Here is a 25481-nt window from a genome sequence, read left to right on the forward strand (position 1 = left end):
GGAGGTCTTGATCACTGCCTCCTGTACAATGTCACAAACTTCTGTCCATAGTTTTTCAGGCACTCTGTCTATCAGATCTAATCCCTTGAATCTATTTGTCACTTCTACTGTATATAGTTATGATCATGGGCAAGCTCTGATGATGGGAGAAGGGAGGCAGGTCCTGGTTGGTGATTAGGTGTTACCATAAAACTTTCCCAAGAAATTGGAATTAAGATTGTTATCCAGGGACTTCCCTGGTGGTCCAATGATTAAGACTGCCCTTCCAATGCAGGAGATGTGCGTTTGATCCCTGGTCAAAGGAACTGAGATTCCATGTGCTGTGTGGTATGGCAAAAAAAGAAAAAAAGAGCGCTCTCCAGAAATTAAATGTAAAACTAACCAACTTGGGCCAAGGCCTGCTATTGAACTAGCTGAGACAATTAGGACAATCCTAATTGGTTTAGGCCAATCAGGGCCTACCCCTCCAGCTGGGGGTGGATAGGTCAATATCACCCAGAAGGCAGCGCTGCTGTGATAGGGAGAGAGTGCAAAGGAAACTAGGGAAGCATTCACATCTCAACTGCAGTCAATAATATTTGGGATTGTTTTGAGGTTTTCTCCTCAGGGGTAAATTTTACTCATTTTTTTATCTTCAGCAGACTAACCAAACTGATCGTTTATATTGCTAACTTTTCAAGTTGCTATTACCTGGCTCTCAGGCCTATAGGCCTATATGCTTAATTACCCAGTTTTGTAAATCAAAACTATTTTATCTCTAGAGATACGGATACTTAAATGCTAAAAATTATGGTGTAATTAGATTGCAAATAATTGATTTTCATTAGCCTCTCAATTCATCTATTTAACACTAGGGATCAAATCAAACATTTGTGTCAAAGAAATGCTTTATTTTCTAGCAACATAAAATGTTCACCCAGTGGAGGAAGTAGGGAGGCATGCAGAACAAGATTTTATTTTTCATCCTGAAGCTAAACTGGCTTAAACCTTGATTCTCTGCCTCTTGTGCTGAAATCTTTAAGTTATTTTTTTAAGAGTTGAATTTTGTATATAGTGCAAGGCATCATTTCTTCATCAAAAGGAACAAATGAGATCTGTGTTAAATTCTGCTAAATATTAATGAACAAGAAGCGATAATACCCATGAGTTAAATCCCAAGAGAGGACTGGAAGGAAATACCTTTTTATTAAAAAAAATCATAAATTGTGTATGGTTTTACTGTTCCTTTTTTTCTGGTCCTACATACCACCTCTTTCATTTATCTTACGTTAAGAATATTTTGCAAGAATTGACACATTTGAGTCAGTTCTAATGAGATGGATGGACCTAGAGCCTATTATGCAGAGTGAAATAAGTCAGAAAGAGAAAAACAATATTGTATATTGATGCATATATATGGAATCTAGAAGGATGGTACTGATGAGTCTGTTCACAGAGCAGCAGTGGAGAGACAGATATAGAGAGCAGACTTATGGGCAAGGGTAGGGGAGAAAATGGAGAGGGTGAGATAAATGAAGAGAGCCTGGAAGCATATACACTAACATATGTAAGTAGACAGTCAATGGGAATTTACTATATGACTCAGAGAACTCAAAACTGGGGCTCTGTAATAACCTAGATAGGTGGGAATGGGCAGGAGATGGGAAGGATATTCAAGAGGGAGGGGACATATGTATATCTATGGTTAACTGATATTGATATATGATAGAAATCAAACCAAGATTGTAAAGCAATCATCAATGAATTAAAAATAAATATTTTAAAAATTCTAAAAATAGAAATTGACTTAGGAAAGAAAAAAAGACTATTTTGCAAGATTAGACACTCTGATTACAAACTATGACAGGGCTCCCAAATTGCTATGCAGGACAGAGAGATCTCTATGATTTTAAAATGAATCCTTTCATTTTCACAAAAGCTGTCTTTGAAGCTGCCCAAACAGACCACCTACACACTGGTTAGAAGCTCCTGTTTTGTTTTGTTTTAGCCAAGAATACAGACGGTATCAACAGAGAAGTGGTACAGAGAGCAGGAGCAGATACAACCATCATATTTTTGTATGACTTTTCCCTCTGCAGTGGTGGAATGTTACCAAAATAACTTTTTATGTCCCTCTTCCCCCATCTTTGGCAACCCACTCCAGTATTCTTGCCTGGAGAATTCCATGGAGAGAGGAGCCTGACGGACTAAGGTCCATGGGGTCGCAAAGAGTCGGATACGACTGAGCGAGTAAACACACACACTTCCCCATCTCAATTTTTTGGTCACATTTTTGGGGGATATAACTTCTGATTTAAAAGAAGACAAGTTGCCACAACAGTATAAGCCCCGTAAACCTTTTACCCAGATTCAAACATGGATCTATTTTGCCCCATTTGCTTATTTATTGATTTGTTTTTGACTGTGCTGGATCTTCCACACTGCAGTCTTTCTCTAGTTGTAGAGAACAGGGGCTGCTCCCCAGCGGCAGTGCCTGGGCTGCTCACTGTGGTGCCTTCTCTTGTTGTGAAGCACAGAGGCTTCTGCATAGGCCTCGATAGTTGACGTTCACAGGCTCAGTAGTTGCGGGCCACTGGCTCTAGACCATGGGCTCCATAGTTGTGGCTCACGGGCTTACCATGGCACATGGGATTTTTCCAGACCAGAGACTGAACCCATGTCTCCTGCATTGTCAGGTAGATTGTTTACCACTGAGCCACTGAGCCACCCTTTGTCATATTTCTCTCTCTCTCCCCACACCATACAACACAATCCTTTCTTTGAATAACTTGAGAGCAAATTGTAAACTTCCTAGTCTGTATTTTAGTGTATAAATCCTAAGTATAAGATAAGGATATTTTCTTACATAACCATAGTACAATAAACAAAATCAGACAGTTTACCATGAATTTATTTCCACTATGGAACCCACTATTTGTATTCAGACTTTGTCTTAGTACTGTCATTTATGACTTTTTTTTTTTTTTTGGCCAGGCCAGTATCAAACACAAGGTCATGCACTGCATTCAAGCCTTTTTATCAATCTGTGATAAATAGTTTTTCAGTCATCAGTCATCGTTTGCCATTTATAACTGACATTTTTAAAGAGGATAGATGAGATTTCGTAGAATATCCCTCAATTTGGGTCTCTCTCCTGTTTCCTTGTGGTTAGACTCAAATCATATATTCCGGCAAATTAATCACAGAGCTGATATTAGGTCCTTTCAGTCCATCATGTATGTTCATGACATAGATTTGTCTCACTACTGGTGATATTAACTTTGATCACTCGGTTAAGGTGGTATTTGTGAAATTTCTGCTCTGTCAAATTACTAGTTATTTCTTTTCAATTAACAAGTATTTGTGGGGAGAGGTGTAAACATATTGTCTCATTAAAATTTCACTCAATTTTTCATCTACTGATGATTTTCTATGTGAAAGTGAAAGTCTCTCAATCGTGTCTGACTCTTTGCAACCCCATGGACTATATAGTCCATGGAATTCTCCAGGCCAGAATACTGGAGTGGGTAGCCTTTCCCTTCTCCAGGGGATCTTCCCAACCCAGGGATCGAACCCAGGTCTCCTGCATTGTGGGCAGCTGAGCCACAAGGGAAGCCCAAGAAGACTGTAGTGGGTAGCCTATCCCTTCTGCAGCAGATCTTCCCGAGCTAGGAATCGAACTGGGGAATCGACTTAGGAATCTCCTGCATTGCAGGCGGACTTTCTATGTATGAGTTGGTATTCTATTGTGAGAAAGCTTTCTGTCCTTCCATTTACTTATTTGCTCACTTATTTATGTCTGTTTAACTCATGGATTTTTATTCTATTTAAAGGGCTTTAAGCCATTACTATTATAATTTATCTTGATACAAAATTGTCCCAGAGGGAGCTCTTTCTATTTGCAAATCTCTCCTTTTCATGTATCCTCGTCTTTTTTTGCACACTTCATTAATTTCTGGTACAAGTTGTTGCAGGCTCATTTTGTACTTTCCTGTCCCCAGCCCTGGAATTAACCTTTTCTCCAAGGTTCCTTTTAATGGTGAGAGTGGTATTTGGAAAGTAAGATCTGAATGTGTTAGTTAGCTAGGTGTGCTAATTGTGGCTCCTTGGTAAAGAATTTGCCCACTAATGCAGCAGATGCAGGTTCAATCCCTGGATTGGGAAGATCCCCTGGAGGAGGAAATGGTAACCCACTCCAGTATTCCTGCCTGAAAAATCCCATGGACAGAGGAGCCTGGCAATTTACAGTCAATGGGGTCACAAAGAGTTGGATACAACTGAGTGAGTGAGCACGAACACACAGTAGCTAATTGCTACTGATGTGCCCTAGCTCTTAGGCTTTTCCATTGTAGAGGGCAAGGAAACACACACATACATATCCTTATCTACAATATATCTATATTTATTTCTATATTTAAAAACTTCAAGAATGAGAAGCTTGCCACAGTGTGCTGGAACCAGTATGAACCAGCTCACGAAAGCTGATTACTAGCTATTTGTAATTTTTTGAGCTGATCGTTGCCTGAAAATCAGTCATGGGACCATTTATACCATTGCGATTGGCAAATGCTGCAAATCAAATTTTCTTATTCCCCTTCCTCCCACAGAGAACCAGTTTAGCAGAGTACCACTGGAAATCTGACTTTCATTATTCTCAATGTATTTATTCATCATACATTACATGGTAAAAGGGAATTAAGGTTGCTAATCAACTAACTTTAAAATAGAGAGATTATTCTGGATTGTCTGGTAGGCCCAATGTATTCACAAGGGCCTTTAAAAGTGGAAGAGGGAGACAGAAAAAAAGAATCAGAGTTGTGATGATGCGAGGGTCAGAGATGCTGTGTACACTGCTGTCTTTGAAGACAGAGAAGGGGGGCCACAAGCCAAGGAATGTGGTCCACCTCTAGAAGCTGGAAAAGGCTGGAAAAATAGCCACCAGCATCCCAGTGTTAGAGAAAGCCTGTCTCCCAACAACATCCAAAATGTCAGGCTCAAGGAGCAAGAACAATGCCATACGTAATTACATTTTAAAATCTATTCATAATTCTGCTGGGAGTGGAACTAGAACAGAAAATCAAAATGCCAGTTTAGCATCACTAAATGCAAAGAAAGTTCAATTAAAATTTATTTATTCATTCATTTCAGGGTAAAAATTATTGAGTATCTGTTTAAGGCTAAAAATGGTGTGCCAATCTGAGATACAAGGCCCCGCTGACAGCCTAGTAGAAAGATGGACAGATAGGGGACTTCCCTGGCGGTCTTGTGGTTAAAACTCTGCCTTCCAGTGCAGGAGGCACTGGTTCGATCCCCGGTTGGAGGATTAAGATCTCACATGCTGGTACAGTCAAAAAAGTTTTAAAAAAATCACCTAGGTGCTAGTAAAAAGATTCCAAGGCCTTTCTCCAGGAAAGTTTGGATTCAGGAGGTCTGTAATTAAAACAAGCACCTGTGGGTGATTCAAAAAACGAAAAAAGGAAAGATGGACAGATAATTACACATTACAACGTGGTATTTTTAAGTGCTATGATCATGCCCTTCACTGGCTGTCATGGAAACCAAGAGGGAAGACTCTGAGTTCACCTGGTGGGTACAGACCTGGGAAGGCTTCTGGGAGAATGGAGTGTCCTAGTTAATGAGAACAGCAAGCCCTGAAGCTGGGAGGCAGGAACCGGTGAGCACAGTTGAGGAACAGCAGGGCCCTGATAAGTGATCAAAGACAGCTGACCTCTGCTTTCTCAGCGATACAGTCTAAGACAGCAGGAAAGGGAACCCTTGAACCATTACCGTGACTTGGTGGAGGAAAATTCTCTATAGGGATCAATCAACAAGTTGCTCTAAAAGAGGCAGAAGCACCACTCTGAAATTCTTTAGTTCCTTAAAATCCCCATCCCCCCTCCTTTTTGCACAAGTAGTTCCCTCTGCCTGGAAGACTCTCTCCTTCCTATCCTATCTTACCTCTTAAAATGCCTTTTAGTTTAGCCACTGATCCTTTACACTTCAGCCCACCATCACTTCTTGTCAGGCTTCTCTGACTTCTGCCTGTCTTCCCTCCCCGGAAACTTTGGGAGATGCTCTTGCTCTGTAGAACTGCAGCCCCTCAGACTCCCTCTCCCACAGCTCCAGATATTGCTGTAGTTGTCTATTGAGTGGTCTGTCTTCCCTTACAGACAGTGCAGTGGTAAACTCAGGAGTCGTCTTTGCATTTTACAGCCGTGGCATCTGAGGCACACTCGGGGCTCAGTTCCTCATCCACAGAATGGTAATAACAATAGTATTTACTGTACAGAGTTGTCATGAAGATTGGATGAGTTCACCTAGATGGGCATTTAGAACTGTGAGCCCTCACCAGGTGACCTCACACCAGTCTCCTGAATTTCTTCTTGCAGTCTTTCCCCTTTCAGCAAATGGTAGTTCCAGTCTTCCATCAACTGACACCAAAACGTTGGAGGCCTCCTGAACACTTCTCTTTTTCTCCTGCATGCGTGCATGCTAAGTCGCTTCAGTCGTGTCCCGACTCTTTGCAACACCATGGACCCGCCAGGCTCCTCTCTCCATGGGGATTCTCCAGGTAAGAATATTAGAGTAGGTTGCCATGCCCTTCTCTAGGGGATCCTCCCAACCCAGGGATCAAACCCACTCTCTCATGTCTCCTGCATTGGCAGGAGAGTTCTTTACCACTAGTGCCACCTGGGAAGCCCCCTTTTCTAGAATATTCCTCATTTAATCTATTAGCAAATCCTATCTCTCAGCTCCACTGTCAGACATATTCAGAGTCCAGGCCCTTCTCACCACTTTCTCTGCAACCACCCTGGCCTGTCCCCTCAGCGTTCTCACCTGAGTTACTGTGAAAGCCTCCTTGCTGATCCTCCTGCTTTTGCCCTCCTTCCCCTCACTCAGTTCTCCATGGTGACACCATTGTTCCCTAAACCATTTCTCTGCTCAGATACTTTTGGTGGCTCCTGTGTCACCCAGAGTGAAAGCCAAAGACTTTACTGTGACCTATGATCCCATGACCTGCCTCTAACCCACTGTCCTGACCACATCTGTGACCACTGTCCCCTTGATCAGGTCACTCCAGTCACACAGGACATGGCTCTTTTTTTTTTTTTTTTAATTAAAACTTTAGTTCCAGGAGTTGGTGATAGACAGGGAACCCTGGCATGCTAGAGTCCATAGGATCACAAAGAGTCGGACATGACTGAGCGACTAAACTGAACTGATTAAAACATTTTTTTTAAATTGGGGATATAGTTGCTTTATAATGATGTGTTAGTTTCTGCCGTACAACAAAGTTAATCAACTATATATACAAATATGCCTTCCCTTTTGGACCTTTGAGAGAGTCATTTCCTAGGCAGGTTGATAAGGAGTCTAGGGGTCCCCAAGGAGAGAGGGGTCTGGAATTCTCAAGGAGGAAGAAAGGACAAACTTTTTTTATTTCTCCACATTCCTTAGGATTATATAACAATAATGTATCTTGCCTAAGGACAATCTCTGGATTAAACCTTCTGTTATCTTAAAATGTAAATTATGCGAGTAGGTCTGATGAGGTCTTTACAACCTCCAGACATTCTTTGGATTCATTGGAGAGTATATAACTTCATTGTTAACACTAGCAAGTGGGTACTCTTTCTGCCCCCTTCTGATGTCTATGTCAGAAGCTTTCTCTATCTCCTTTATACTTTAATAAAACTTTATTACACAAAAGCTCTGAGTGATCAAGCCTCGTCTCTGGCCCCAGATTGAATTCTTCTCCTCCAGGGGGCCAAGAATCCCGGTGTCTTCGCGTGATTCAACAACAACCTTTCACCTTCCTCCCACTCCGCACCCACTTCCCACTCCTTTAGGTCACCAAAGAGCACTGAGCTGAGTTCCCTGTGCTACACAGCAGGTTCCCACTAGTTATCCATTTTACACATGATAGTGTAAATATCCCTGGAGAAGGAAATGGCAGCCCACTTCACTATTCTTGCTGGGAGAATCCCATGGACAGAGGAACCTGGCAGGCTACAGCCCATGGGGTTGCACAGAGTCAGACACAACTGGGCAACTAACACTACTAGGTCCACTATAAATACTTGCTGAATGAACAAATGAATGTTCTAGAAATTCCCAAGAAGGGTGTTGATAACAGGGGATGGGGATGAAGAAACTGGAACATATGCCTCGAAACATGTACTGCATGGGCTGCATGTCTTCTGAGTCATGGTTTTCTCTAATCCGTTTTCTTTATGAGTATTTTATATGGTTTGCAGGACCACTTTAAAAAAATATTTATTTATTCGGCTTTTCCAGGTCTTAGTTGCAGCATGCGGGACCTCTTAGTTGAGCAACGTGGGATCAAGTTCCCTGATCAGAGATTGAAACCTGGGCTCCCTCACTGGGGATGCAGAGACTTAGGCTCTAGACCACCAGGGAAGTCCCTGCAGGACAACTTTCAAACAGTCCACAGGGTAGTTCTTGAACCTCAGTGATCATCAAAGCTACCTGCAGAGATTCTTATTTAATTGGGATTTTAAGTAATTTTGAGTGAGGATTTAACCCTTAGTTTCCTCATATGAAAAACGGGATTATAACTATAATCCTTCATAGGGGGTAAGGATTAAAATAACCTCTGTGAAGTGTCTCACAGTCAATTTAGGTTCTGTTTGCTTCTCTCATTTTCTCTACAGTTTAGAGGTTAAATTCTTACAAACAAATCATATTTCATGTTCTTTTTTTATATACAAATTGTTTATTTTTCATCAAGAAAGCATTTCAAATTACTGTATTTATATTTCATGTTATCTTAAAGTTTAGCTTTGAGTTTATCTCCAGTCCAAATCTCTGAGTTCCAGATTTATTCTCCAAATATATTCTTAGCATCTTCACTTGGATATCTCATAGAGTCAGCAAACCCATCATAGCCAAAGTAACTCAAAATGATCTCCTTTAGACTTCCTCCTTCAGGTTACCCCTCTCTGGGAAAAGGATAAGCTCAAGCCAGAAAATGGGGAGTGATTTTTGGATCCTTTTCTCTCCTTCACCTTTCACACACAGTCAAAAATCAAGCCTTTGCAGTTCTAACCCTCACTTATTTGTTTGATTCACTGCCTCCTAGTTCCCACTGCCCACAACCTGGTCTTCACACCTCCTCCGTGGCTCCTTTCTTATTTGTGCTCCCCGCTGCAGCCAGAAATGTCTTCCATGAATACAAATTTGATCACGTCCAAATGGACCGTTTCCAGCTCTTCAGTGGCTTCCTTTTGTCTTTTGGAATAAATAAAGTCCTCGTCGTAGCACTCAAGGCTCCTGCTGTCCTCTCCTGCAGTATTAGCCATCTCACTCCAGCCACAGTGGTCCCTTCTCAAGGCCTCCACAGGTGGAACCCCTTCCTACCAAAGGGCCTTCAAACCTGCAGTTTCCAAACTCCACTCCCCACCCCATCCCCTTCCCTTTGTTGCCAGGCCTCCTACTCCTTATTCTTCAAGGCTCAGATTAAATGTCACTTCTTCAAAGGGCTCTTTCTTAGCCTCTAGAACAGACAGGTCTCTTTGTTACACACTTTCATAACTCCCAGGCCTCTCTCTAGCAATCATCACAACCGTGATTACTACATATCCTCAATTCTAAGTCACTTGCTTCATATTTAGAGTTGCCAGCTGTCAGGTAGAAAATGAAGTTATAATATGATGCTGTTGCCTGCACACATTGGGACCTAACTTTTCAGAAGGGGGTATCCCTTCACCAGCTTCCACCTTGAGCTATTTTCAGGGTTGAGATTTAAATTTGGATTCCAATTTGAAGCTTAAAATAACTAAATGTATATATATGTGTGTGTGTGTATATATATATATACACACACACTCCATGTTGTGGCATATAGAATGAGAGGCACTGCATGAGGAGAAAGTTGCTACATGCTGGCTAGTAAAATTCAGGGCAATGAAAACCATTAGCTCTCAGGAAAAAAACGTTGGTAGGATTTTCTAAACCAGCAGAGGGTGGTGTATCCTTTGTATGGTTTGTGTAGAAATCTTGAGACTACAGGACCCAGAGGAGGTATGTATCTTTTTGGAACTTTTACTTCTAGCAAGCTTTCAACAACAATGACAAAAGCTTTCAAGAGGAGTTAATTACCTCGGGGTGATATGCAATTCAAAACCTTTAGAACAAAAATCATTTGAAAATGCAGTGGAAACACTGTTTTTCCACTTCCTTGCAATTATACTTTCATTCCTAACCAATGTTTAGGGGTGAAGAACACTTGCGTGTTCAGTTCAGTTCAGTCACTCAGTCGTATCCAACTCTTTGCGACCCCATGGACTGCAGCACCCCAGGCTTCCCTGTCCTTAAACTTGCATGGGCCATTATAAAAAGCATTACCTCAGATGACCAAAACTGATACAGAAGTACCCTTCATCCTGAAGGTGAAGGTCAAAACTCTCATGGCAGAGACTTCCCTGGTGGTCCATTGGCTAAGATTGCACACTCCCAATGCAGGAGACCCAGGTTTGGTCCATGGTCCGTAAACTAGATCCTACATACTGCAACTAAGAATTTGCATGCTGCAACTAAAAAAAAAAAAAAAAAGAGCACGCCTCAAGAAAAAAAAAAGTGGGTAAATATACTCTCTGATCTCTCTTAGCACCCGAAAATCTGCTACTAAATCATTGGAGTGACTTAAGATTTGGTGGAAGCTTTGACTTGAGGAAGTGTCATGTGCTGGGTAATTTTTAAAAGGGCAGTCTCTCTTTTAGCAGAGCCTGAGGACAGAAACCTTTGTTCTGGTCACTGGAATACCTCCAGGGCTTCACCCATTACCTGCAAAAGATGCTCAAAAGATAGTTGTTAAATAATGTAAATGAATTCTTGGCTTTACGTTGCAAACTCTAGCTTACTTTTTTACATAGATTTAAAAACAAGCATGAGCAAGTTTGAAAAGTCTGGCATTCCAGCCACCTCCCCTGGGTCCATGCACTTTGCTTTGAACACCACTCTCCCACTGCTGGGACCTGCCCTAATCTTATCCCATTTGGGGGCCAATCTCCTTCTTTCCTGCCTAGGATCAAACTTGGACCATTCTGCGCAGTTTAAATCCAAGTCTCCGCGAGAGAAGAAAACACGAAGCCAGCCAACCAGGAGGCTCCCAGCTTGAGAATAGAAGTCATGAGTCATAAATTTGAGCGTTAGGACCAAGGAGCAGCCAGAGATGTGGATGTGGGGCGGTGGGAGCAGTAGGGCTACGGGGATGGAGTGGGCTGGCGAACAAGGAAGGCCACAGCCCTTCTCTACTGAGTAGGCTCCCATGAAGATTCCCCTTTTGCTCTGCTCGATCGGGTTCCCGGAGCGCGTCGGTCAGGGTGCAGCCAAGGGTCTAGGACTGGGTGGCGCTGGCGCTGCAGGTCGCCACCCCCGCGGCCACATCACCAGGTTCTCGCTTCCCCTCGGGCTCAGACGCCGCTGCGCGTGCGCGGGGCGGCCGCGCGGGGGCGGGTGGGCAGCCGGGAGCCAGCGGGCCGCGAGCGCCGGCTCCGGGGCTGTCAGCTCCGGGCCGGGACGGCGCGAGGAGGCGCGCGAGAGGAAGGAGCCGCGGGCGCTGGGCAGCTGCCTCAGCCGCCGCCCGGGGGACTAGGTGAATTCCCCTTCCGTGCCCTGGTGCCGGTTCCTTGGTCGCGTCTGAGGAGGCGAGGTCCCTCTCCTTGCACCGCGCTCCCGGGCAGGTGATATGGAGGGAAAGTCTCGGCTTTGGCCGCGGCGCCGGGTTCGGGCGCATCCCAGGTACTGGAGGGAGGTGCGGCGGCGACGGGCTTGAGACTCGCGGCCAGGACGCGGGGAGGCCGGGGCAGGGGGAGCGGCGGGGCCGGCCCGAAGCTCCGTATCCCCTCCGGGCCCGCAGACAGCGCCCGAGCCCGGCCCGCCGCGGCTGCCCCACCTTGGGCGGGAGGGCTGGCCGGCCCTGGGCGCCCGCCGCGGAGCCGGGCAGCCGCGGTGGGTAGTCCCCGGCCCTGACACTGGACCAGACGGCGGGTGGGGGCTGAGTGATGGGTGAAGGCGAGCAGGATGGGGACGCTGCGAGGCGGACTGGGGCACACCCCAGATCCACGGCTTCAGGGCTCACAGTTGCTCCGTGTCACCGTGTTCTTTCATTTCTCTTTATATATGTGAAATATAGCTCAATTAAAAAAAAAAAAAAACCCAAACGTTGATTTTTAGAGATTACGTATATGTATGTAATACACTTGTAGGTACTTTACATGTGTATGTAATTTCTTTCCGTAAATGAACAATTAAAAAAAAAATTGAGATATACTTCACACACCATAAAATCCATCCTTTTCAAGCACGGTCTTTAGTATTTTCACCAGGTTTTGCAACTATCACCACTGTACAGAATATTTTCATCACCCCAGAATGAAACCCTGTACCATTATCAGTCACTCCTCATTCCCTCTTATCCCACCTCCTGGCAACCACTAATCTTTCTGTCTCTAAGGATTTGACTGTTGTGGAGATTTCATATAAATGGAATCGTACTTTATGTGGCTTTTAGTGTCTGGCTTCCTTCACATAGCATAATGTTTTCAAGGTTTATCCACGTGTGGAATTCATCGGTGCTTAACTCTTGTTTATGGCTGGATAATAGTCCGGTGTATGAGTGTACCACATTATCACAGTTTACTGGTTTTCAGTTAATGGACATTAAGGATGTTTCTAGTTTTTGGTCATTGTAAATAACGCTGCTGTGAACATTTGTGCACAAGTTTCTAGGTGGACATATGACTTCCATTGTTTTGGGTCTATATATTTAACTTTTAAGAAACCGTCAAACTTTTCCAGAGTAGCCACACCATTTTACACTCTCATCAAACAGTGTATGAGGGTTCCAATTCCTCCACGTTCTCACCACTTGTTATTGACTATTTACTAGTTTTTATTATAGACATTCTAGTGGGAATAAAGTAGTGCTAATTTGCATTTTTTATGGCTAAATATGTCGTGTGTCTTTTCATTTGTTTATTGGCCACTTACATATCTGCTTTGGAGAAATGTCTGTTCATATCTTTTGCCCGTATCTCAATTGGGTTATTTGTCTTTTTATTGTTGAATTATATGTTAAAAATTCTAGGTTTAGGGGACTAGCACTGCCTGAAAAACCAAACAACTCCATACCAAGCAACACAATGCTTGTACTTGGGGGAGGTGAATAAATGCTGTTTCAGTCTTTCTGAATAACCTGTCATTTCTTGGGAATCTTACTGACCCTTTACCCTTTCTGGAATTTTGAGAAAAGTCACAAAAAGTGTGTTCATGACCAAAGGCAAGGGAGACCACACCCAGTTAGCATTTTCATACATTCTATGCTCGGTTTGAAAAGTTCCTGTTATCACTTTAATTTCAAGTAATTTATTTTGGTGGCTAGCTAAGCAAACTCATAACAAACAAATTCATAACAAACAAACTCATAACAAACTAATTCCTCAATTAAAATTTCACATATCTCTCAGGCAAAGTGAAAGATCTTATTATCCTCAGTTTGTGTAATCTTTATTATAGCTCTATTCTTATTTGGGTGGCAAATAAGTATTTTTCATGGCGCTGAAGTTAAGAAACCACTTGGAGCTGAATGAACGCTACTTGGCCTATTTTTGTGTTTTTTTTTCTGAGTGCACACAAATTCAATCTCAGGCTTAGGTCTTTCTTACAAAAACGCCTGAAAAAGACATGATTTTGCCTCCCAGGAATTCAAGTCATTTTTGTTTTACTCTAATATGACTGTTCTAAAGTATACTATCAAATTCCAGAAATGTTATGGAAAATAAAATTAAAGATTTTCAAGTGGAATTAATGTATCAACAACCTATTCAAAGTGTGTGAAGAGCCATCCATCCTGTTCTTCAACTACTGAACTTTAAACAATGGGAATGTTATTTAACCCCGTTATGCCTCATTGACCTCATTAGTAGAATGAGGCAATAATTGTAATATATAACCTGAGTGAATGTTTTTGTTTTACCTAATGGAATGATTATCAAATATACTTAAAGTATAACCTATCCAATCTAATGTTGATTGTCATTGACTTGCCCAATCAATGAATAAGTATCCTGTAGCTATAGATGCTTTCTCAAGTTGGCTTTCTCTGTCCTCTTGGGTTTTTAGTGTCACTTAAGGACTGAAATGAAGAAGGAAATGGCAACCCACTCCAGTGTTCTTGCCTGGAGAATCCCAGGGACGGGGGAGCCTAGTGGGCTGCTGTCTATGGGGTCACACAGAGTCGGACACGACTGACGTGACTTAGCAGCAGCAGCAGCAAGGACTGAAAGTTGGGGAAAATGTGGGAACAGCTTTGGGGACATGATCTTTGGCAAAGCTGGTCAGAGCAGACCTGACTCCTTTAGGGCAAATTTAGGCACCCCTCATCTTTTCTCTGAAATTACTGTGGTTAGATGTCTATAGCTTAAAAATGTATGTGTGTATAAAATAAAACATATATGTATCTCTGGTGGTGGTGGTTTAGTCACTAAGTCATGTTCAATTCTTGTGACACGATGGACTGTAGCCTGCCAGGCTCCTGCGTCCATGGGATTTCCCAGGCAAGAATACTGGAGTGGGTTGCCCTTCCCTTCTCCAGGAAATCTTCCTGACCCAGGGATTGAGTCATTGGAGGCAGATTCTTTACTGCTAAGCCCCCAGGGAAGCCCAGATGTATTTCTAGGAGGGTTTAAAAGCTAGGACTGTCAGTTATTTTATCTTAATGTGAATGGATTTAGTCAGGTTGCTTTCCTGCTGATCAGCTGCACTGAGAAAGTGGGAGTTTTGGTGTGAGGAGGGAGAGGAGAGGTTAGTGGTATGGGCTCAAAGGAACATTTTGGAGGTTTCAGAAAAATTTGCTTGTTTCTAGAAGTGTGGGTGTTGAAAATGAAGATCTTCGGGCAGCATAAGGGGATTTGGAAGATGAGAAAAGAGAAGCAAGAATGAAAATTTGGAAGGGAAGGTTGTAGTATTCAAAGATAGATTCAACTTGTTTAGTCATTTTTGCCCAAGAAAAATTCAAAAGGAGAAGTGGAAGAAACCTTAGCTTTCATGCCATTCCCTTCCCTTTCGTCCCACGTTGCTCCTGTATGTTGCTGTTCTCCTGGGACCCAGGAATCAGACTGGGATGACTGTTACTATTCCTGATTACATCTCTTCTGTCTCCCGATTTTGCAGATTGAGGTCAGATTCATGAAGCCAGGTGAGAATTATAGTACTATAAAAATACAGTTTAATTTTCATTTCTGGTAAAGCTGGTTTGGAGAGTTTAGCTTAGACTCATATTTACTGTGTTCCTTCTTGCTTTATCTGCCCGGATTATTGTCTAGCACCTAAAAAACTGCAGGTCTGTCCTGCAGGTACAGAAAGCCCTGTCTCAGAAAGATTTCCTCATAGGATTTGGAAGGGAAAGGAAAACTTTCTCTTCTTGAAGACAGATAGATTCAAGAACCAGTGAGAGCTCAGGGGTGGGGCCTGTCTGGAATATTGACCTTTATTCTTTTTTTTCTCATTTATTATTTTTTTATTGGAGTATAATTGCTTTACAATGTTGTATTAGTTTCTGCCGTACAACAAAGTGAATCAGCTATACGAATACATATATCACCTCCCTCTTGAATCTTCCTCCCCCATCCCCATCCCAGCCCTCTAGGTTATCACAGATCTGAGCTCCATATGCTATACCGCAGCTTCCCACTAGCTGTCTAATCTCATCTCAGCCATTAGCTAAGTCACTTTGCTCTAAGGAGTGAAGTGAAGTTGCTCAGTCATGTCTGACTCTTTGTGACCTCATGGACTGTAGCCTACCACGCCCCTCTGTCCATGGGATTTTCAAGGCAAGAGTACTGGAGTGGGTTGCCATTTCCTTCTCCAGAGGATCTTCCTGACCCAGGGATCGAACTTGGGTCTACTGCATTGTAGGCGTACTCTTTACCGTTTGAGCCACCAGGGAAGTCCACTTTGCTCTAGAAGGAACTAACTGATAAAATAGGGAGAAAGCAAAGTGTCCCTTTAATCCTGTTTTCTCCTACTTAGAGGAGTGAAAGTTCTGTTGTCCTGGCAGAGAGGGAAATAAGCAGCTGTCCTCGTATCAGTTAAGTGTGGGGGGGTAATAGTATTTTGCAGGCTAGCTGAGGAGCCTAATCACCATTTATACAGTTGGAACTGAGCATGTATTTTCCTTGGAACTAGCTAAACCTTTTAACAGTTTTTAAGTGGGTGCTCATTTCATCATGTGGTTAAATATTAACATATAGATTATTCAAGTCCATTTCCTCACTTGTTTTACTCCTCAAACATTGATTGAGGGCCTAATCTGTAGCAGGCACTGGGTGTGGCTCTCAGGATTCGGCAATGAACAAGAATGGGTCCTGATGCTCATGGGATTTACATCTTAGAAAGACAAAGTGAAAGTGACTGTTGCTCAGTCTTGTCCGACTCTGCAACCCCATGGACTGTAACCTACCGGAGTTCTCCGTCCATGGGATTTTCCAGGCAAGAGTACTGGAGTGGGTTGCCACTTAGAAAGACAGGCCATGTACAATTACAGTAAAGCTTAATGAACATTAGAAAGCATGGAGTATTAGGAACACAGAAGACAGATAACTAATCCAAGAGGGTCAGGGAAGTGATGTTTATGAGCTCAGGTCACAAAGTAGAATAGGAAGTAGCCAGAAAAAAGGAAACAGGATGAGCAAGAATGTTAGACAGAAAGAATGCATGGAAAGGCCTAGAAGTGAGAGAGAGAGTGTGCATGTGTGCTAAGTTGCTTCAGTTGTGTCTGACTCTTTGCGACCCCATGGACTATAAAACCCCAGCAGGCTACTCTGTCCATGGGATTCTCCAGGCAAGAATACTGGAGTGGGTTGCCATGCCCTCCTCCAGGGGATCTTCAGGGCCCAGGGATCAAACCCGTGTCTCCTGCATTTCCTGCATTGGCAGGTGGGTTCTTTACCACTAGTACTACCTGGGAAGCTCGAGAGAGAGTGTGGTATATGCTAAAGTACTGTTTTTCAAACTGCAGTACTTAAGCACTGACCAAGAGATTATAAAATCAGTTTAGTGGTTGTGACCTGCATGTTTTTAAAAAGAAATAAAATAAAAAATAAATGTGTCATATATTGATACGTTAGTAAATGACAGTGTATAAAAGTTTGAAAATCCCTACAACAGAGGAAACAGAAGTGCAGTGTGACCACAACCCAAGATCTTGGGTAGGTGGGGATGATGATGCAAGATTTAGTTACCCTTTTCAAGACTTTCTTTTAAAGATTATGGATTTCTCTTATAAGAAATGAGAAGTCACCCAAAAGTTTTAGCACCTGCGTAGATTAATATTTTCTAAGGATCCCTTTGAATACCTAGGTTTCCTTTATTCAAACATAAATGCCACCTTCCTTGGCCTTGACAGGTATTCCAAAATCTGGTTCCAGTCTCTTTCTTCTAAAGCATATTTCTGTTTTTGATATTGGAACTTCTCATTTCATAAAGATTTGTGGTTTACAAACATATCTTTGCACCAAGAGAGAGAGGCCCATGAGAGCAGATCTTCTTCTGTCTTGTTCACACAGAAGCATAGCGCCCTGTGCCCGGCAGGGACTAAGCAAATCTTTGCTGATAGAGTCTGAATACACTTAAAATTAGAACTGTCACATAGTAGTAGAAATGACCTGGATTTTTCTAGCCATCCTTGCTTTTAGAACTTTTACATATTACTACGAATGACCTTGATGTCTAGCAATCCTTGCTTTTGGAAAAAAGAAAAGGGGGTATTTAGAAATTCTTTTTGCCCAGTTAGAAACCTTAGTGATGGAACCCCATTCACTTATTTAAAAGATAATTTAGTAAAAAGTACTCTTATGCTATATTACAACAGTAATCGAGATAAGAAAAAGAACAACACACTTCCTGACTTTGGGGTTTCACCTTCCAAGGAGTACAGAGCATTAACCGATTGTTCACAGGCAGAGGCAATCTAGCAACCCTTTATATTTTGTTTGAACAGAGACAGGCATTCTCTGAGCCCTCACCAAAAGGTAGTTTTATAAAGATGGCTGGAAACAAGAGAGTAAATTCGGTCAAGATGTATCAATCATAGGAGCTTAATGGAGAGGCAACACAAAATAGATTTTGATCTTAGAAGTAAAAATAGAACATCCTTATACCCCATAGAACTTCCAAATAAGAATTTAATGATGTTAGTTTGTTGCCAGAGAATGATTGTACTGTCACAGGACTGTGACTTCACAGAATTAGATTGTGAAACCCAACTGTGAAGAGAGATTCTTTCAGTGTATGGTTTTGATAAGTGGCAAGAGAAGTTATGAAAAATTCATGAAAGGTAGAGCGCTTTCAAGTTCTGTTTCAGATTTCTCTTTAATACGTTTTTCGAGTTGTGGAAACTTTGCTGATTAGTTTGATAGATTAGATTTTATGTATCTTAATCATGAATGCTGGAATCAAAATCTTGCTACTGTAGAATGGCATTTAAAAATACTCACTGAATTTTATATTTTTTTTATGTTCTAGAGAGTCTTATTTTAAGCCATGTATTATAGAACTTAGATGGAAACCATTAACTTGTATAAATTTGTCCTAAGCAAATCATTCTAAATATGGGAAAGTCTTATGCACAGAGATGTTCATTTTCATTGCGATGTAATTTAGTTTAAAAAGTATCCTGCAATTATAAGTAAGTAATTCATTAAAATGTAGCAATCCACTTGAAGAAATTGAACCATTAAAAAATGCTTTTTTTAGAGCGATGGTGTCTTATTTATTTTTAAAGTCTAGAAAGTAAAAAGTGCTCAATATAAACAACAGTTCAAATAATATAAAAAATGTGAGATTTAAAAAGTGAAAATATTACTTCAAGTCCCTCCTTACTATGTTCCCCAGCCTAGGCCAACCCAGAGGTCAGTGCTCTGAGCCCTTTGGCATCTGTGCTTCCAGACATTTTTCTAACTCAGGGTTTTTCAGATTGTGGTCCAAGGAGGGTCTTTGGAGTCTTCTCAAGTCAGATAAGGTGGGGACTGAGTGGGTCTACAGAGTACCTGTTTTCTATCAATATAGTGGGGTATCACATCAGGTTTAATTTAAACACAGAATTCTCCTGCATTAAAATAAATGTTTAAAAACAAATCAGCCTAATTCAGAAAACGAAATCCTAACCCCTGGAAAGGAATTCCACGTCTTCGTTTTACCGTTTTTGCTGCTTGATGATGTGGATCTTCTGCTCTGACCTGCCTGTTCATTTCCCCAGGATGTCTGCCTGGTTACCAGCCACCTTGTAAGAATGCACTTTCCCCTCTTTTTTCCCATCTCTCTAACTCTTACTTATTATTTAAGGTTCAACTCATCATCGTTTCTTTTGCTCCTTTTAACATTTTTAGTGGACGCCACCTACGTAATACTGAATGGGGCTTTCTGGTGGCTCAGTGGTAAAGAATCTGCCTGCCAATGCAGGCAACACAGGCTGATTGGGGAAGATACCTTGGAGGAGGAAATGGCCACCCACTCCAGTATTCTTGCCTGAAAAATCCCATGGACAGTAGAGCCTGGCGGGCTACAGTCCATGATGTTGCAGAAGAATCAGACACGACTTAGCGACTAAACAACAAGTGGGGAATATATAGAATTTTGTATCAAGAGTTCACAGACTAGTAAAAGGCAACTGAACTTCATATAAGTAGGTGCAATTACTGTAAACCAAGCGCATTTGAGGGGCAGATATTAAAGATATAAATATCCTCTTTTACACTATCTTATATAGCACTTTTAAGTGTCTGACCCTTTGCAACCCTATGGACTGTAGCTAATCAGGTTCCTCTGTCCATGGATTTCTCCAGGCAAGAATACTGGAGTGTGGCACTTAAAAAATGGTCAATTTATGGTATGATTACATTTCTGGGTCTTCAGTAACTGCTTGTTTATTGAGTAAGACAAGATAATTTACTTGTGAATTAGGGAGTGAGACATGGGAAGAAGCTGTTTCCATTCCTGAGCCATCAATTGTGTTCAAAGAGAGCTTGAATCCAGTTAATCCATCCAGTGCTGGGCATGAGTGGACTTGGGAGGAAGCGCTAGCAGGCCTTGGTTCTGTATTCCTCATCTCTGACCACTCCCACTGCTGTACGGGGGATGCCTGTCATTTCTTCTTTATCGTTAGCTGGTTCAAAAGTTGTGAATTTGAGTCCTGTGCCTTTATTTGTTTTAAAAATATTTATGTATTTGTTTATTTTTGGCTGTGCTGGGGCTTCATTGCTGCGCAGGCTTTCTCTAGTTGCAGAGAGCCGAGGATACTCCCTTGTTGCAGAGCAGAGGCTCTCGGTGCACAGGGTTCAGTAGTTGCGTCATGCGGGCTCCAGAGCACAGGCTCAGTAGTTGCCGCCCATGGGCTTAATTGCTTCTCAGAATGTGGAATCTTCCCGAATCAGGGATTGAACCCATGTCTCCTGCATTGGCAGGTAGAGTCTTTAGCACGGAGCCGGCAGGGAAGCCTGCTGCTGCTGCTAAGTCGCTTCAGTCGTGTCCGACTCTGTGCGACCCCATAGACGGCAGCCCACCAGGCTCCCCGGTCCCTGGGATTTTCCAGACTCTTTATTTTACTTTATAACTTGGGCATATTACTTAACCTCTCTGAGACTCAGTTTCCTGAGCTGTGGTGTATGAACATGTCTATCTCCTAGGTTTTCAGAAAAGATTACACAAGTACATACCAACGAAGTCTCTTCTTTTTGCTTTCAGTGGTTTTGTTGTCTTAGCAGAAGGTCCCCAGCCTTTTTGGCACCAGGGACCAGTTTTGTGGAAGACAGTTTTTCCACAGATCGGGGAGGGGGTGGGGGTGGTTTGGGGATGATTCAAGTGCATTACATTTATTGTGTACTTTATTTCTATTATTAACTATATCAGCTACACTCAGATTATCAGGTATTAGATCCCAGAGGTTGGGGACCCCTGTTCTAAAGAATGAGTGAGTGTTCTCCTTTCTTTTGGGTTTAAGTTTTGAAATATTTTGTAGGACGTATGGATTAGACTCTAGTTCTTTTTTTTTTTTTCTGGCCATGCCATACGTCTTTCAGGATCTTAGGTCCCAGACCAGGGATTGAACCTGCGCCCCTTGCACTGAAAGCATGAAGTTCTAACCACTGAACTGCCAGGGAAGTCCCTGACTAGTTCTTTGAAGAAGTGTCTTTTTGGTTTTTTTTTTTAGTTCAAGAGTGGCTTTTTGATAAGCTATTCATATTCCTGGTAAGGTATAAATAAATAGTATAGGAAGGTAATAAGGCCAACATTTAGTGGAGAAAAATCTTTTTCATTGTTAGCCAGTGTATTCTCCTGGGATTTTAAGCAGACTGTCATATCTATGATCAAGAAAGCAAAATTAACAGGTAGTACCAGAGTCCAATGGAGAAGGTGATGGCACCCCACTCCAGTACTCTTGCCTAGAAAATCCCATGGATGGAGGAGCCTGGTAGGCTGCAGTCCATGGGGTCGCGAAGAGTTGGACACGACTGAGCAACTTCACTTGGCCGTTTCACTTTCATGCATTGGAGAAGGAAATGGCAACCCACTCCAGTGTTCTTGCCTGGAGAATCCCAGGGATGGCGGAGCCTGGCAGGCTGCCGTCTATGGGGTCACACAGAGACGGACACGACTGAAGCGACTTAGCAGCAGCAGCAGCAGCAACCAGAGTCCAAAGCCTGGCCTCCTTGCTTCACTTTATGTGCTGCTTTCCTCTATCTTTTACGTAACAAACAAAGAATTTTTATGGTGACATTCTAGTACTCTTGGAAAAAGAAAAGTCGGAAAATTCTTGTCTGTTATTTCTGGATTGTGGGTTTCAGAATAACCCCAGGCAAACTCATGACGGATTCTTTGGAATATTTCTTGCTCTGGTTGAGCAGGCTTAGTCCTCTAATCTAGAATGAACCTTACAGTGATGGTTTAAGGTTGTTTGTTTTATTTGTAAATTATAAAAATGTTACTTAGATATCTTTTTAGAAGTAAAAACATACATTAGATGTGATATTTAAATTTAACAACAGGATTAGAGCTACTTCCTATTCCAGGTTTCATTTTCTTTTTTTCTTTTAGGAGATTGTGGTTTCCTGAAGACCTGTGTTGTTCAGTATCTATAATATGTACCATCTGGTCTCTGTATATACTAGTCATTATATAATATTTTATAGCATGCTGGCAGTTTAATAAAAAGTAGGATGAGGACAGTGTACAAAATGTAAATATTAAACTTCAGTTGACTTTTTAGAGAAAGTTGAAACAAAACAGTTGATCTGAAAATTATAAGGCAGGGGTTTAATGTAGCAATGTGTAACTGGTATATTCCTAATTATGGGGAGAAAGAGGTAGAAAGTTAGGTTATGAACCCTTTATAAAAAGTGTAGAGTAATAATGATACTCTGAGTAATGATGATGATAACTAGCTAATATTTATTGAAGACTCAATACACTGTTCTATGCATATTACATGTAGTAAAGTACTTAATCTTCACAGTAACGTGTGGAGGAGATATTTTTACCTTGAAGAAGCTGAGGAATAGAGGCATAAGTCCCATAGCTAGTGAAAGTCAGAATTTAACCAAAACCAGGGTTTCCCTGGTGGGTCAGTTGTAAAAAATCCTCCTGCAATGCAGGACATGCGGGTTCAGTGCCAGCCTGGGTTGAGAAGATGCCCTGGAGGAAGAAATGGCAACCCACTTCAGTATTCTTGCCTGGGAAATCCCATGGACAGAGAAGCCTAGTGGGCTACAGTCCAGGGGGTCGAAAAAGAGACACCACTTACTGACTAAACAACAACAACAAAGTTTGACTTCGGAGGCCAACCTCTTAACTACTGTCAGTATCCTTAGTGTGTTGACACTTCTTCACATTTAATTTTTTGCAAGCAAATCATCTCTCTTAACTGAAGTGTGAAGATTTGCTGAATAAGTCACTTGAAATTTCCCCGTAAAACCACCCAATGCAAATCATGTTATCAGTTTATTCATCTAATGAAAGCATGCCAAATATCTCAGGAAGCTTTGTATAGTTTCAAACATGGCATAAAGCATTTGCCAGTGATTCCACGTGAATAATACAACTTTGAACAAGCAGTTAATATTGTCCCTTTCAAAATGTGTTAGACTGAAATCTGTGTATTCAAGTCTGAGATTTTGATTATGCATAGATTTTATCATCTGAGTTTAAACTCATATTGTTCCTTGGAAAAAAGCCTATTCTTTCCTCAGTCTCTGGGGGCAGTGCTTAATAGACAGTCTTGCTTCCCTGGTGACTCAGATAGTGAAGAATGTGCCTGCAGTGCTGGAGACCTGGGTTTGATTCCTGGGTCAGGAAGATCCCCTGGAGAAGAACATGGCAACCCACTCTGGTATTCTTGCCTGGAGAATCCCCATGGACAGAGGAGCCTGGCGGGCTGCAGTACACAGGGTCGCAAAGAGTTGGACACGACTGAGCGACTAAGCACACACACAAGCATGTGGTTGAGCATTAGTGAGGGGCACCAAAAACACAGAAACATTTAAATCATGTTTTGTAATTTTTTATATGTGTATATATATCTCAATTATTTTCCATTATAGGTTATTACAAGATATTGAATACGGTTTCCTGTGCTAAATAGTAGGTCCTTGTGGCTTATCTGTTTTATGTATAGTGGTTTGTATCTGTTAACCTCATACTTCTAATTTATCACTTCCCCTCCCTCCCTTCCCCTTTGGTAACCATGTGCTTGTTTTCTATGATTGTGAGTCTGTTTCTGCTTTGTTTATAGATTCACTTGTATTATTTTTTAAGATTCCACATATAGTCATACATATGTTTGTTTTTCTCTGACTGACTTCACTCAGTATAATCTCTAGGTCCATCCGTGTTCCTGCAAATGGCATCCTTTCTTTTTATTACATTCATCATTGAATAATATCCATTAATCTGTCCATGAACATTTAGGTTGCTTCCATGTCTTGGCTATTGTAAATAGTACTGCTACGAACACTGAGGTGAGTTAGAATTTTCATATTTTCTGGATATTATGCCCAGGAGTGAGACTGCTAGATCATATGGTAACTCTATTTTTAGTTCTTTTTAAGGAACCTCCATAGTATTTTCCATAGTGACTGCACCAATTTACATTCCCACAAAACAATAACAACAACAACAACAAAACACTGTAGGAGGCTTCGCTTTTCTGCACACCCTCTTCAACATTTATTATTTTTAGACTTTTTGATGGTGGCCATTCTGACCAGTTTGAAATGATACTTCATTGTGGTTTTGATCTGCATCTCTCTAATATGTTGTTGCCTGTTGGCCATCTGTTACTATTTTGTAGTCTTTAAAGAAACAACGAGATGGTCTTTCTAGGAAAAGTCACAGCTTGTTATGACTCTTAATTTGTTTGGAGTTATTATCATTTTGAATTATTGAGGGAAAGTCCATTTTGAATTATATGTGATGGATCATGGGAGAGACACACCATGGACTTGGTGGCACCCTGGCCCTGCCTTGGAGCTTGGTGGGGTAGATCCAGTATTGTCTCCACGATCATCTAACAATATAAAATATAAATGAAATCACTTCTATGAATACAGCAGAATGTTCGTTTTCTGGAAGTTGTTTAGGGTGTGTTAATGAATGAAGACTATTGCCTTTTAGTCGTGTTCCTGTTGGGAAACCGTGGAGGGGGATAAAGTAGGAAAAATAAATTTTAGAGCCCCTGAGAGTTTTAGAAAGAGGAAAATATAGTTCAGTTCAGTTCAGTTCAGTCGCTCAGTCGTGTCCGACTCTTTGCGATCCCATGGATCGCAGCACGCCAGGCCTCCCTGTCCATCACCAACTTCCGGAGTTCACTCAAACTCATGTCCATGGAGTAGAAGGCAATGGCACCCCACTCCAGTACTCTTGCCTGGAAAATCCCATGGATGGAGGAGACTGGAAGGCTGCAGTCCATGGGGTCGCTGAGGGTCAGACATGACTGAGCGACTTCACTTTACATTTTCACTTTCATGCATTGGAGAAGGAAATGGCAACCCACTCCAGTGTTCTTGCCTGGAGAATCCCAGGGATGGGGGAGCCTGCTGGGTTGCCATCTATGGGGTCGCACAGAGTCGGAGACAACTGAAGTGACACAGCAGCAGCAGCAGCAGCATGTCCATCGAGTCGGTGATGCCATCCAGCCATCTCATCCTCTGTTGTCCCCTTCTCCTCCTGCCCCCAATCCCTCCCAGCATCAGAGTCTTTTCCAGTGAGTCAACTGTTCACATGAGGTGGCCAAAGTACTGGAGTTTCAGCTTTAGCATCATTCCTTCCAAAGAACACCCAGGGCTGATCTCCTTTAGAATGGACTGGTTGGATCTCCTTGCAGTCCAAGGGACTCTCAAGAGTCTTCTCCAACACCACAGTTCAAAAGCATCAATTCTTCAGCGCTCAGCTTTCTTCACAGTCCAACTCTTGCATCCATACATGACCAC

The 25481-nt window shown here is 42.1% G+C and overlaps 1 protein-coding gene across 6 annotated transcripts in view; it reads left to right on the top strand.

Moving 5' to 3' along the window:
• The first annotated feature begins 11468 nt into the window (after positions 1-11468).
• Positions 11469-25481, top strand: part of SLC41A2 (solute carrier family 41 (magnesium transporter), member 2) — a 147648-nt gene continuing 133635 nt past the window's right edge. For 2 of the 6 annotated variants that reach the window (XM_010853395.1, XM_010853400.1), the window contains exon 1: positions 11469-11742. The gene's annotated coding sequence lies outside the window, so the exon portion shown is untranslated. The remainder of the gene's footprint in view (positions 11743-25481) is intronic. The other 4 variants (XM_010853398.1, XM_010853402.1, XM_010853396.1 and 1 more) reach the window with 2 other exon arrangements.

This window comes from Bison bison, unplaced genomic scaffold, assembly GCF_000754665.1.
Source record: "Bison bison bison isolate TAMUID 2011002044 unplaced genomic scaffold, Bison_UMD1.0 scf7180017864327, whole genome shotgun sequence".
In the NCBI taxonomy this organism is placed as follows: domain Eukaryota; kingdom Metazoa; phylum Chordata; class Mammalia; order Artiodactyla; family Bovidae; genus Bison; species Bison bison.